Source organism: Centropristis striata, chromosome 20, assembly GCF_030273125.1.
Source record: "Centropristis striata isolate RG_2023a ecotype Rhode Island chromosome 20, C.striata_1.0, whole genome shotgun sequence".
In the NCBI taxonomy this organism is placed as follows: Eukaryota; Metazoa; Chordata; class Actinopteri; order Perciformes; family Serranidae; genus Centropristis; species Centropristis striata.
In genome coordinates this window covers 29108130-29123841 of record NC_081536.1, presented here as the reverse complement: position 1 = coordinate 29123841, position 15712 = coordinate 29108130, and positions in this window count along the sequence as shown.

Below are 15712 nucleotides of genomic sequence, written 5' to 3'. Positions count from 1 at the left end.
TGGATCATTGAGCCGTGTCACTTCTGATCAGCATTCATACAGCCTGAGCATACATGCTTCTGGTGTTGCCCCATGTAACAGTGTGTGTCCTCCCCCTCCTGGCGACAGGTGTTGCCTCGGTCTGACAGTATGTTTGGGGTTGTTAGAAAAGTTAACCCTCTGTCTCTTGCTGCCTAATCAATGAATGCATCAAGATATTCATGCTCTGATGCATTGATGCTATGTAAAGTCTGTCGGGATCCATGGATTTGTTCATCATGGTTATATGATCTGAACTGGAATATCCTCCCTTTTACTTGTGTTCTCTTCACTCCAGTTGTCTCTGTGTGAACATCTGTATGCATGTACACAAGAGGGGTAATTATGACTAAATTTCCCCAAAGCAAAACTTGAAACACGAATAGTAGGTGGCATTTACCTGATGCTGCCAGATGGTTTGTTACACAGAATCATCTGAGAAGCCGTCATTGAAGACTGTTTGGGAAATGGCAGGCATGATGTAACTGATGCTATTGCAGCATCTGTGCTAACCTCTTTAGGAGACGCCATTATTGTTTAGAATGAACAGTTGCCTCTCCATGCCGCTGGTTGGTCAGAACTTACTTTAACGCACGACTTTGGGCCAGACTAGATAGATTTACAATCATTTGATCCTGAAAAGGGCATATAAAGGTGAATGTATGGCTACAATGTTGGTAACTATGTGCAGAATTCAACCTGTTTGTAAGAACTACCTGTCTATTTCCAACCTGTTTTATTTTGATTCTTCTTCTTCTTCTTCTTTCTTATTCTTATTATTATGTATTTTATTTTGTTTATTTCATTTTATTTTAAATGTATTTTTGCTTCTTTCCAGTCCTTTGTTTTGTTTGAAAAAGAACAACTTTGTAAGCAGTTATGCTGTAGAAATTAAAATGGTAAATTAAACTTTAAAAAAAAGTGTGTGTACATTTTTTGAAAAGCTCTGCCATAAGCTTAGTGTTTAGTCCAATGGAACTTGCATTGTTAGGGTTTTTCTTATGTCATCTCAGTGTTAGATGGACTCAGTGACTAGTGCATTCCCTTTGTGATCTCTTCATAACGTGAGAAACCAGCTGCCATGCAAGGTAAAGGTGAGTGCTGGGAAGTCTAAACTAGTTCAACCAGAAATACTACCTCACACTGGGTAAAAGCTTTGGTGTGAATCAATTAGTTAATTTCCTAATTTTATACATTGATGTTCTTATGAAGGCATCATGTAGTCAGCAATATGCTTTTAAAAGAAATTGTAAATGCACAGTATGTGCACTTTTCTTGATATTGCTGCTTTTAAATGAAAGAAAAGTGGAATGTGGCTTTGGGGTAAGGTTAAAATGTTGACAGGAAATTTGTCAGGGAGTGTTCAGCTTTGTAGGAAACAGGACTTTAGCCAGATTACTTCCAATGCATTTACTGAACTCCATACAAAGCTATTTTGTAATATGCACTTACAATATTTGACTGAAACTGAAAGTTAATGAATGTTATGTGCCCATTCTTGTGACTTAATGTACAGGACTTGGTCCTGATGGTTAAGCTGTAGCTCCTTACTGGTTAGGGGGGAAAGAAGAAACCAGGACCTGCCAGGGGACAAGTAAAAGCCACTCTTGATGTATGCCTACCCATTGCTCATAGCTGGCCACAAAACCAATTTGAACCCCCCAGCATGGTGCCATGATACATCAGGTTAATTTGACGTAACCAATTTAAAGTGTCATTGTGGTGGAGTGATGGATGGCGCCCATCTTGACATGGCGGGTGAAAACGGTGAAATACACACATCGTTTATCTCACCTTCCTGCTGTGGCCCGTCCTGCCCTTTAATGCTGGAGGAAACTCCCCCAGATCAGACCAGCTGAGCAAAGGTGAAGATGTTCTGTGTCAGAGAGACGGGGCTATGTTTTTTGTTTTACAGGTACATTTAATGAGGTTTTGGAGATGGCTGATTTGCAGGAAAAATCCTACCTGTATTCTGTTAAAATGATGCTAAATGAATCTCTCTTTTGAGGATCATGTAGACATGAAGATGAGTATACATTACATTACATTACATGTCATTTAGCAGACGCTTTTGTCCAAAGCGACTTACAATAAGTGAGTATAGCATTTTAAAAATCCCTTCTTCACAGGAAGCAGTGGTTGCGGCCAAATTATTGTAATGGTCATGAATTTACACAGTGAAAAAATATATATGAAAACATTTCAAACCCCTCCAAAAGCATTGTAAAGCACCCCATATGGTATTCTGTCTGCCTCAAAGCTCTGCCGTAATGAATATTTGCTTTTTAAACAAACAGAGGTAGATATTACTAATTATCTAACCACCCTCTGTACTTAGAATTTATCCTTGGGTGTGTGTCTGACTCTAAAGGGTGAATGCATGGATATGATGTTGGTCACTATGTGCAGAATTCAACCTGTTTGTAAGAACTACCTGTCAATTTCCAACCTGTTTTATTTTGATTGTTCCTGTTTATTTTCTTTCTTTCTTTCTTTCTTTCTTTCTTTCTTTCTTTCTTTCTTTCTTTCTTTCTTTTTCTTTTTCCTTATATTTATTTTGTTTATTTCATTTTATTTTATAATTATTTTTTGTTTGTTTCCAGTCCTTTGTTTTATTGGAAAAATTAAAAACTTTGTAAGCAGTTATGGAGCATAAATGAAAATGGTAAATTAAATGAAAAATAAAAAAAGTATTTTTTTAAGCTCTGCCATAAGCTTAGTGTTTAGTCCAATGAACCTTGAATTTTCAGGGTTTTTCTTATGTCAGCTCAGTGTTAAAATAGAAGATGCAGAACCTGGGTGATTTTCATTGACAATTTGACATTCTGACAAAATCATGAGTGAACTGATATAGTGTTTGTGATAGAAAACTTCTTTGGATATGAAGAACAGTGCCAGGAGAATGCGTTGTCATATGCAAATGAATACACATTGTCATGGTTAAGGAATCTGAGGGGCCTCGGGGACCTTCACACTCACTTTGTGTGAGGAGGCTCAGGCTGTCTGGTAGATAAACTGAATACCTTGGAGATGCATCATCTTCATAATCAGCATGGATGAGAAGTGGTCCTCGCTGTGAGATTTTCTGTCTTCCTCTCCCTGATGGTGTTTTCGTCTGAGACTGTACCCATGTTTGCTTCTCTCACGTCACATTTGTATTATTGAAACAAACACATATTCCAGGAAGGACGACTGAGGCTGAGAAGTGTATTGAAAGGATAAATATTTATTAATTTAACCCTTTGATGCACAACATACAGACAACCCTTCTTATGCACAACATGGGTCAAAAATGACCCACATGATATTTCATGCTGACTGTGTGTTTCTGTGCTCTATCTTTTTATATCAACTTATTTTATGATTGAATATTCCAAGTATTCTTTAAATATCTTGTTTTTGATAACAACGGATCATTATTTCCATTTTGCCTCTCATGCTTGTATTATTATATAGCTAACTACTTGGCTAAGTAGCTAACTACTTAGCCAAGAAGTTAGCTAAGTAGTTAGCTTAACTCTCCTGTCATTTCACATGTAGCTGCCCTGCAGTGACCCCTTTGTGTTTCAAACTAAAACCGCAGTGGAAGCTTCAAAGCTTTACATGTTCACTGTTAAAAAAAAAAAAAAAAAAAAAATTCTAATATTACGGTAAAATGATATTAGCACTGTTGATTTCCCGTTTAAGATTATTCCATATTTTACTGTAAAAAATAAAAAGTTTTCCAAAAGAAACGCTGTTCTGCCATTTATTTGACAAGAAAATACTTCATAAATGCTGCATAAATTAAAGATTTTACCATTAAATATTACAGGATATTTTCGTTAGAGATATGATGTTTATAGTACATTTAACAGTGACAAAGTATTTTTATTTTTTTTAAATAAAGGCTAAAATTACAGTGATGGCTTATATAACAGTATATTTTTGTTACAAATACGGTGCCAGTGTATTTTACAGTGGAGTAATGTATTTAAAAATAAAATGTAAAAAAAGCCCTGTTTTGGCTGATATTTACAATTATGGTTTTACATTGTTACTGAAACTGAATTAACCCATTTATCATTTTACTGTCTTTTACTGTCATGGTTTAGCAGTTTTTCACTGTAAAATCTACAGACATTTTTTACAGTGTAGGGTTATCCAGTGAGTTAAAAAGTCACCGCAAAGGGTCCTGATCAAGCATCTGTATCTGACGAGATGAGAATGGGAACAGGTTGATGTTTCCCCATACCTGACCCCCTTTTTTTTATAAGTTTGTCTGCCTAGCTGGTTCTGACTTTTGCCTGTTTCTGACTACAAGAAAACACAATCTTCAACCTGACAAGCCTGTCTTGCTGTTGTCCTCATGGGTATAAACTTGTCAATCTGTAAGCTTTCACGAAACAAATCTTCAGTGCACAAGAGTTAAAATATGAACAACAATGGGAAATTCAGATTTTTGTTGAAATAAGGTTTTTATTCGGAAAGAGTTACCATAGAAGTACTCAGATACTCAACATGTTTTTCCCCCATAAAAGGCATTAAAATAAATATAATATATAAATATATAATTATTAAAATTGTTGTAGTGACTGGTCTGTTTCCTACATTACACTGCAAAGAGGTGTTTTAAGAGTTAATTTCTTATTTTAAGTGTTCAACATGCTTATTTCTAGATTTAATAATCTTAATTTAAGAAATCCTGTCAAGTGAAATTATCTGTCCATGCAGCAAGATCATTTCCCTCAGATTTAGTGTTTTTATCTTGTTTTTAGACACACCTTTTTTTGCAGTGTAGAAGAAACACTTGAGAGATTCAGTTGTACCTGTTTGAGCCTCCAGACTCAGATTAATTGTGCACCAAAATCAGTGACCTGCAGATCTTTTATAATCATTGGCTGACTCTATGCTGTATTCCCCTACTTCATTTGAAACTGCTTCAAAAGTGCTTTGTTGTTTTGGTAATTAAGGGCACTACAATTCCATTAGGCCTTCTATTTTCATTTAAGCTTAAAACTCTGTATTATTATTGCAGGTTGGTGTTTAGTGTGTACACTATATTTATGCTTTAAAGTTTTCTTTGCTTCCTCCATTACAATTATGTCCTCATTTTGATGCATAGTGAGTCTAATTTAGCCTTAGTTCCAAGACAGCCTGCCACTATAAATGGTAGGTAACGCATGCCTTTTCCAGAATGTAATTAAGATAATGGCAGAGTCCAAAAGTTTGAAAGACTTTTTAAACTGAATGTGTAGCCAATCCTGCTGATTGGCTTTGAGGAGAGAATTGGAAAGTTAACCACATGTAGTTTTTCCTGCTTCATCCAGGCAGTGTTCTTCTTTGTAAATGGACTGATCAGAGCAGACAGTCATAATATCCAAGATAATGACTGTCATAATGACTGACAGTGCTTTTCTTCCAGAAGAAGAGACAATAACAGCTTGTTTCTGCAGTTCAGCAGTGTTAAGTGTTTTTGTTTTCTGAGCTACTTAAACCACAGCCCACACAACGAGCCTAAAAGTATGCTGATTGTGTTCGACACTTTTATTGCTGACAATGATTTCATGGACAACTGACTATCACGGGACAAGAGAGGGGGAGAGAGAACGTGAGTGGGTGAGACATGCACAAAAAAGAAACTGCAAATGTACACGTCTAACATGAAGACGAAGTCTTTACATGCATGGTTACACCCACTAATAATAAAGCATTTTTTTATTTTCATGAACAAAATTTCATCCTGTACTTATCCTACAACCAACATGGTCTCACAGGAATCTGTGAAATAGCCACGGATTTGCTTAACTCAAAATCCGTGGAATAGCCACGGAATCACTCAAATTTCCGTGAAACTGACACGGATTTCGCTACAATGCAAGTTAATGACAGTCATATTCCAACATACAAAGTGATTATGTACATTCACTGAGTGAATATTTAGAAAATAAAACATATATTTCTCGCTAGAAATGTGATCAAAATCCATTTTTATGCAGAAACTAAGTCAAAATATTGATTTTTTTCACTAAAAATGAGAGAACTGTCCGCCATGTTTTTTGTTCTGACCGCCAGAACCTTGAAAGTCACGTGACTTGGAACAAACCAATAGGAAAAAATATTAACTTGCATTGTAGCGAAATCTGTGTCAGTTTCACGGAAATTTGAGTTATTCCGTGGCTATTCCACGGATTTTGAGTTAAGCGAATCCGTGGCTATTCCACGGATTCCTGTGAGACCAGGTTCCCTACAACATTGATGCAGACCACTTGCTCCCTCCTGCATCAGAGTAAAGATATCCCTACTCCGCCATAGGCAGTGGCGTAAATATCGACAGTGCAACTGGTGCAGCTGCATCAGGGCCCAGACGCCGTCAGGGACCCATGAAGGAAGAAGAAACAAGCAGCCGTCCAGAATTGCTAACGACCCCTGTTTTTGTGAACGGACGAGTCGGTAAGGTAAGGTAACGCTGAAAGGCTGGTATGGGAGAAGGAAATTATAATGTGTCCAATTGATACCTGTCAGTCATGATGAGTCGCAAGGACGTGATGTGAGTTGTTTCTCCTTTCAGCAAGAAAGTGGATGAAAGTTGATGAGAAAAGACACTGCAAAATGTTTACATTGTTTACACTGCAAAAAGTGTTGTCTAAACACAAGATAAAAACATTAATTCTGAGGGAAATGATCTTGCTGCATGGACAGATAATTACACTTGACAAGATTTCTTAAATTAAGATTATTAAATCTAGAAATAAGCATGTTGAACGCTTAAAATAAGAAATTAACTCTTAAAACAAGATAAATTATCTAACACTTCTAAATCTAAAGTTTTTTTTTATCTTGGTAAGTAACAAATAATTGTCAGGTCACTCTGCTCGGGCCAGTTCATCGCTGCTTGCAGCTTTAATTTATCTTGTTTTAGGGGTTAATTTCTTATTTTAAGTGTTCAACATGCTTATTTCTAGATTTAATAATCTTAATTCGAGAAATCTTGTCAAGTGAAATTATGTGTCCATGCAGCACGATCATTTCCCTCAGATTTAGTGTTTTTATGTTGTTTTTAGACACACCTTTTTTTGCAGTGTAGCAAGCTCAAACAAAAAAGTGGTGCTAAAAAAAAGGAAAGAAAGAAAGAAGCAGGATGAGAGTGGCTGTGCGTGTGTATGTCCAAGCATGTGTGTGCGTGCGCTTGTGTTTAGGGCGGGGTCGGGGTACAAAAAAATATTTGCACTGGGGCCTATCACCATGATGTTACGCCACTGGCCTGAGGCCAAACTTATAACCATCTAATATCAGGGCAGGTGTAGAAAGTTCCTGATGTGGTGTCGGCCCTCTGTCTGATGCCTCTGGCTCTTTAATTTATGTCACATTTTAGTTACAGCTCATATGTTTATTACAATAGCCTTGCACACTGACACCTTTATTAAGTTTAGAGTTGTAGTTGTGGCCAGTCATGATTTTTATCTTTATTTTCTAACATCACTGTGTATCTGCAGCCCACTTATTGCTACTTTCCTTTCTTTATTCAGATACCCGCAGGCTGATCCCTTAATGACTGTTAAACTCCTCCACCAAAAGCTCATTTTGAAGGAACTATACACAAGACAGTATACCATAAATGAATCAACAATATGATCACCTGTGTGTCATAAAAAATAAGTCCATTTTAGGAAAATATGTAATAAAGATTATATCTGGAGGTGCCAGGTGGCTTAGAAAAAGTTAAAAGAAGCTGAACTTTTGCCAGATAATATCTCTACATCCTACATAAATGGGCTGTGATAGAGTATGATTTAAAACCTTTCTCTCTGCCGAGCTGAACGACTTCCTCTTTCAAAACCTTGAGCTTTACCCCATCTAAGGATTTTTCAGCCTCATGGAGATCGAAAACCCTCCTAGATATGGAAGGACAGCAGCAAATAAAATAGTAGGAGACATAAAAACACTGAAATCGATCCAAAGTTCTCAAAGGTGTCGCAACAAATGTGAAACAGGAGTAATGCAATCAAGTGCAAGGCTACCTGGGATGTCAAGGTGAATGTAGCTCTAATCTTTCCTTCTGCAACATGTCTACATCCCTGCATACTGTTGCAGAGCACTGGACAATAACAAGTTGCTCTTTACTTTCCAGACATCCTGGCTACTCATTGTTATTCAAAAGAGCTTTCTGTCATGAGTTTTTTTTTTCTTTTCAGTACAAAGAACTTTAAATAAAAACTGTCAATGTGTTTTTTTGTTGTTTCTCAGAGACGGATCAATACTGTGTGGGCAGGAGGTCGTCCACATGTGGTCAGAGATCACATACAGGAGGCAGATCTCCTACAGAGAGCAGGTGAAACAACAAACAATTAATGAAGGAAAAGAAAATAACTTTAGAATAAGCAAACCATAGCAAACAGGAGGGTCATATTAGGTCATATTAGGTCCCATTAAAAGCGAAAATATGTAACCTCCGAATATGTTTGTCTGTTAAATAGTATCAAATTCTGTTTGATTTGTCATTGGCTCTTGCCTTATTACTTTGTTTTTGTTAACCTATATTAGAGCCACACAATGAAGTGCCTCTTTAGACATCAGTTAGTCTCACTGCCTTAAAAATATATCCAAAAATGATAACACTCTGTCACAAATGGACCGCACAGCCACACTTGAACATTTAAAAGAAGCTTGGCAGGAGGACCTTGCAGTAGCCTGGCTAATACCAGACTAATAACAAATGAGATTAGTCTGGAGACCAGCCATTCATTTCTCTGTAGAGGAGGTGTGGTTTACGATCCTCCGGAGCCGTTTATTGGGCGCTTAGAATGTCTATCAAAAGCGTCTGTAAGTAGCTCTTAGCCAATCGTATCAGTTATACCAGATGACGTATGTAGAGCGACAGAAATTGATGTTTACATAGCCAGACTAGCCCATCTCTACTTTGAGACTAAAATGCTCAATTCTGCTTCTGCAACGTTTTTCTGCAGCATGTTCTGGCTCTGACTGCTCACAGTCTACCGGCAGTGTTGGTGTGTGTGTGTGTGTGTGTGTGTGTGTGTGTGTCTGTGAGAGAGTGTTGCTGCTGCTTTGCTTCTCCAGTTCTCACTTTCTGCAAGATTATTTATTTTTACGCCTTATTCCCCCTCATGTCATTCAGCCACACATATCCACTGATTTTATGGTCAATAGACGAGCTGCTGGGGGTCTCTGGGCGGCTCCGCTGTCCCCCGGCTCGTAGCGAGATCACTGGCATTACAGCAGCGAGCGGTAGCGGGGCTAGTTGGTAGATTTGGCTTTGGCCAAATCCTGTCGGAAGCAAGGCTAAAACATCCTTTTTTGTGGTGAAACAGGAGTTTATAGTCAAACATTATTCTTCTTTTAAAATCAACTTTGGCTCTAAACTATTTAAAACGCTGTCTACAGCTAGATCCAAAGAGAGCTTCACGTCTGCTGCAGCCATGTTGGATCTGTAAGAAAACTACAAAACTACAAGCTTCCATCTGTCGAATAGTATGCGTCATCGTCTTGCCGTCCCTCCCCGTTCTGTGATTGGATCCCTAAAACAGGGCTAAGAAACAGCCATAGTTTCCAGACCCATTTGCAGTTCGAAATGAAATCAAGCGCGAGGCAGTATGGGTATACCCAGGCTAACCTTGCAGTGGGAATCTCAAAAAAAAAATGGACTAATGCTCAGGACCGTGTGCACTCTTCATCTGTATGTATCAGACATGGACTGTTGCAATTCAAGATCTTACACAGGCTTCATTTATCCAAGTTGAAACTTTCAAGGATGTTCCCTGTGATCGATGTGGACAGGCACCCGCCTCATTGGCACATATGTTTTGGACGTGTCCAAGCATCGCCACCTATTGGGTTATTATATTTAAAAGTTTACCTGAGATTTTCCAGAAACATATTAAACCAGACACAGTTCTGGCGATCTTTGGGGTTGACTCCGCTGACATGGAGCTCTCTTTATCAAACAACCAGAAGAATGGGATTTGTTTTGTGACACTGTTAGCGAGAAGAATAATTCTGCTGAGCTGGAAACAAAATAATCCTCCAGTCTATCAAGCTCTAATGAACAATATAATGAAACATTTCCAGTTAGAAAAAATAAAATTCACCCTGAGAGGTAAGATAAATACCTTTTACACAATATGGCAGCCATTTATGGACTATTATACTAAATATAATCCCATGAGAAATTAACAAACTGTAAAAACACTGGATATCATCCAAGTTTTATAAAAATATATTTCTTGTATTTATAAACCTGATTATTATTGTTTTGATATTTGATTTGACTCCACGTAGGATTTTGTTTGTTTGTTTTTTTATTTTTTATTGCCTTTTTTATTACTTTCGTGTAGATTTCAAGCTTAAATTAACATGTATCTTCTTTATTTTTGTATGTGAATGAAAGAAAAAAAAACAATAAAGAGAAGTTGAAAATACATGTATATATATATATATATATATCCAAAAAGCAGATTTCACATTGCTACAGTCTTGAGTTAATATGTATTTAATTTCAGTCATTCCTCTGACACTTTACCTGATACTTAAAATCAACTTTCAGTTCTATTCACACTTAATCCACATTAGTACCTAAGTTAACTGGGTATCTAAGTACCTGAACATTAACTGAAATTTCAACTCCTTTTGGCGATTCCACTTTGACACGTTTACTTGAATGGCTCTCCTCTTCAAGTCCTTTCAATTTTAATGCCACTTTCCATCTTACTCACTAACCGACTCTTTCAAAGCGCCAACTTCAGCTATGATTTCCTGTTTTTCAAGAGCTTCAACTTTAACTTGACATTTTAATATGCCAAAGCTGTTTTTTTTAGTGTGTCTGCTGCGTTTCTGTTTCTCTGTAAATTAATTTCCTCAGTGTAAACAAATGTTTTGTGCACAAGCCCTGTTTCAAGTGATTATTTTATCATTTTCATTCAAGAATATATCCATAGCCTGCAAGCATGATTGTTAACTGTCATCTCTTCCCATCTCCCAAGTTTTAATCTAAATCAATCCAGTGATTGCCCTGATGTGCTGTCGACAAAGTTAGAGAAAATGCAAGCTTTGCATTTGCAAAATTATATTATACTTTTTTCATTCTGTTCTCCAAACACAGGTATTGATGCTCGGCTCAGCTCTGTAAATCAGACAGATCCTTGTGCATATACAGGCACATCTCAATAAATTAGAATATCATAGAAAAGTTTATTTATGTCAGTAATTCAAATCAAACAGTGGAAAAACACATTATATAGATCCATTACACACAGAATGAAACATGTCATGTCTTAATTTATTTAATTTCTTCTAATTATAATGATTATGGGTTACATTTAAAGAAGAACTAAAATTCAGTGTCTCAAAACATTTGAATATTACAAAAGACCAATTTTAAAAAGTAGGTTTAATATGGAAATGTTGGCCTCTGAAAAGTATGTCCATCTATATGACTCAATACTTGGTTGGGGCTGTTTGATTTGAACTACTGGAAATTGACTTTTCCGTCATATTCTAATTTATTGAGATGCTCCTGTATATCCCCCATCAAACCCAATGCTGCTCTGTGTCCTTTAACCCGTCCTTCCATCCTTTCATTCTCATGCTAAAGATATTTATTCTCCCGCTCTCCTGCCGCCCTCAACGAACAGCCAATGTCAGCACCTATTACAAATCCCCACAAAGGCTTTGCCACAGGAAAGGTGATTAATTAAAGCAATTAAGGCAATGACGGTTTCAATTAAGGCAGTTATGAGCTTTGAGTTGAGTAGTGTAAGAAGGGCCTTTGGGCAAGAGAGGTGGCAGAATGAGAGAATATAACCAACGGAGAGTAATGAAAGGAATGAGGAGCTCGAACTGAAGAGAGATAGTGAGATAGAGAGGGAGGAGATGGGGACAGAGCGAGAAAAAACTAAAAAATAATTACTTCTCAGTTCATCTGTTACCTTCTCCCTGCAGCTGTGATTTTGATCATTCCATCAAACAACAGATTTATTCCAGTTATAGAGACTCTCTCTGTGTGTGTGTGTGTGTGTGTGTGTGTGTGTGTGTGTGTGTGTGTTCACAGGTGGCCATGTTCATCTGAGTGTGAGACTGTTGGTGCTTTACATGTTTATTTTTTCCTGACTTTTGAATATGCTTTTGTCTGTTAATGTAGCCTCCGACTCATGAGCACAATAATAAAACACTTGCCAGTACTGTGATTAAGTTAACTGTCTGATTAAAGCCCTTATGATTGCATAAATAGACACATTAAGGCATGCCACCTTTAACAATAATCCTCAGAGAGCTGTGGAGAAAAATAAGTGGGGACATTTTTTTTTTCTATTTTTTTATTTTTTATTCATTTGTTGAGGTACTTGTGCTGGTATGGGGGTAAGGGGGTCAATAATGTAGCCAGGACATTATCAAAACCCCTAAAATCTCCTCTGAAATACATAAATAACAAATGTTCTGAGGTTGCAAAACCTTATAACATTCAGATTTTGGGTAACACTTTACAATAACCAACTAAGTGATGTTTATGGATTATAGATGGTTTATAAACCAGTTATTAACCATTTACAAAGTGCTATATATATTTAATCTTTAAATATTTTCAACCAATTTCTTAAGGGTATATGAATCATTTCAAAAATCATTAACATACTTAATATGGTGCTAAAAATGTTATGAGTGCAACTAAAACTATTAATAAACTACTAATTATAATTTAATTGTTTGTTAATGGTAAATTAACTAGAAACTTACATTAATATACCATCTATTTGCCATTTATAAATTATGTTAAATGTTAGTTAAACATTAATAAATTAGGTATTTACCATTCTAAATGGCCTATATATGGTTTATAAATGATGATTAAACATTAATAACTACCTGTTTACCATTTATAAATGATGGTTATTGTAAAGTGTTACCAGATTTTGTTTGTCTTATTTGTCTATGAGAAAAAAATATATAATTATGATTGGAGTATATGGGAACACCAAAAACATTGCACCTTATTTTCAACAAATCACATTTGCCTGCTCTGCAGCCAATCTGGAATTAATCACAGAAAACAAACAATTTATGAAAGTAATTATCTTGTCTAGAATGGGAAGTGTACTGCAGTAACTATAGACACAAAGTTTCTCTAGCCAGTGACAATATACAGCGCTTTAACTTTTTGAAACTTTTTTTTGCGAACCCCTGGGAGTAGAAGACTTTGAGCTGTGTCCAATATATGTCCATATTGTCACTCTGTGCTTTTGTACTCCTGATGAATTGTGTATACTTACAAGCTGAGATACAATCACTCAGTCGGCTGTGCACATAAAGCACACCGGTTTATGTACTTATTTAGCAGGAGCTCGGTGCAGCTTTCACAAGATTTAATCAAGGTTCTCCACTTTGTATGAGGTGTGCATAATTGCACTTAGAAAAGCCTCTACATACATCAAATGAAATGGTGCAAAGGGAGTGCTCATACTGTACTCTGCTATTTATGTCCTGTCCTCCTGCCTGCTGATGGATGCACTGTTTGGGGTAACTAAAATCATTTTTTACAAGCAGCTGTGAATGTCAGCTTTTAATACGGATAACACCATTAACATTTTACCTCTGCACATGTCCTAACTGTTGCTGTTAATTTAATTATTATTTTACATTTTGTCTGTGTGTTCAGCTGCATGTGTGTATTAGAAGTGTTTCTTTGTGGCACCTACCAGCTCATACACTGTAAAAAATGTCTGTAGATTTTACGGTGAAAAACTGCTAAACCATGAGAGTAAAAGACCCTTAAAATGATAAATGGGTGAATTCAGTTTCAGTAACAATGAAACAGTTTCAGTTACAGTTTTTTTTTTAAAAATACATTACTCCAATGTAAAGTACACTGGCACCATGTTTGTAACAAAATATACAGGAATATATACAAGCATCACTGTCATTTTTGCATTTATCTTTTGTAAAAAAACACTTTCTTTCTAACTGTTAAATGCACTAAACACCATATCTCTAAAAAAATATATACTGTAAAATTTAATGGTAAAATCTTTAATTTATGCAGCATTTATAAAGTATTTTCTGGTCAATTATATGCCAAAACAGCATTTCTTTTGATGGAAAAATGTTTGATATATACGGTAAATTTTTTTATAAAATCTTAAATGTGAAATCAACAGTGCTGATATCTTTTTACCGTAAAAAATTTTTTTTTTTTTTTTTTTTTTTTTTTTACAGTGTATGCATATATTCACACCTACTCATGCATTCATGTAATGGAAGGTCAAGATGTATACTGTGAGTCCATGCATAATTTTCTACAAATGTTCACGTGGAGCTGTTTGGTGTTAATGCAACATGAGTGGCTGCAGAGGCAAACTTGTTAGCACTGTCACCTCACAGCAAGAGGGCCATTTTCAGTTTGCATGTTAAATGTGGGTGTCAGGTGCTTTGTGCATGTCTTTTTTTTTTTTTTCAAAGACTTGCAGGTTAGGACAACAGAGACTCGGAGGTGTTTGTTTGTTTGTTGTGCATGTTAGTGTTTCACAGTGGGGAAAATTGATATTTGACACCTGGTATAAGGTTTATGCATGTGGCAACTATACAGTCATATAGGGTTTATTCAAGATGTTTAACCCTTTGGAGTATGGGGCTATTTTGTTGGTTTTTGACAGTTTTTCATTCTGCCTGTATTGCAACTTATGTAATGATTACCATGCCATGCTGGTATCATCTTTTTCAGCACAACCTCACCTGTTTGTTATTTTGTCATTTTGACTTACTGGATCAACATTTTGAAAGACAAAAAGACACACAAAAAGACACAAAAAAATACAAAAAACCCACATAAAATTAGAAAAAACACAAATAAAAACCACATAAAAACACAAAAAAAGCAAAAAAAAATTATATAAGAAACACACGAAAAAAAAAAATAACAAAAAGCGCAAAAAACTGAAAAAAATACAAAACCCACAAAAAATACCCAAAAATCACACACACAGTAAAAAAACAGTTAACACAAAAGCTTGCATTAAAAATGTTGAAACACACACTGCACAATTTGAAAAATCTGATTTGAGCTGATTTTTACCTTTGCTGAAAAAGAGTTGACACTGAAAAAGAGTTGACACATTAAATTGGACATGGAAACTTCTGAAAAGCCAAAACCTTAGAGGGAAGCTGACTTCAGGGCTCCATGCTGCTTCATTTTTACGTCATGACATCATGAAGAAATCATGCTCCGGCGCTTTCGTGGACTCCGGAGGGTTTAAGCAATGTTACAATGGAGCATGACAACATGGCAACATTGGGCAACAACACAACACAATGGGCAGTGACACAGAGTAAGAATGTGAGAGTAATTTAATAGACCCAGTAAACAACAAAATAATTCCCATGAGATGGGACTTTAATGTGTGGATGAAGTGTGGTGTAGTAAGTGTTTGGTGTAAAGAGCAAACAAAAATAAAAGGCTAGTCTAAAGAGGATGCTCAGGGCAAAGAAAGAGAGGAACGTGATAAAAAGTCTTGTCCTACTTTAAAGATTTCCCCAATAGCGATCTGCAAGACAAAACACACAGACATTTAAACCTCTTAGTGAAGACAAGGGAAGTTCATGTTCCTGGTTAAATGATAAAACAACAACATATCTTTATCTTATTTTTCATCATGAATTCCCTGTGGAGACTAAAACCATGCAGCTAACAAGTATTATCTGTGTAGAGCTT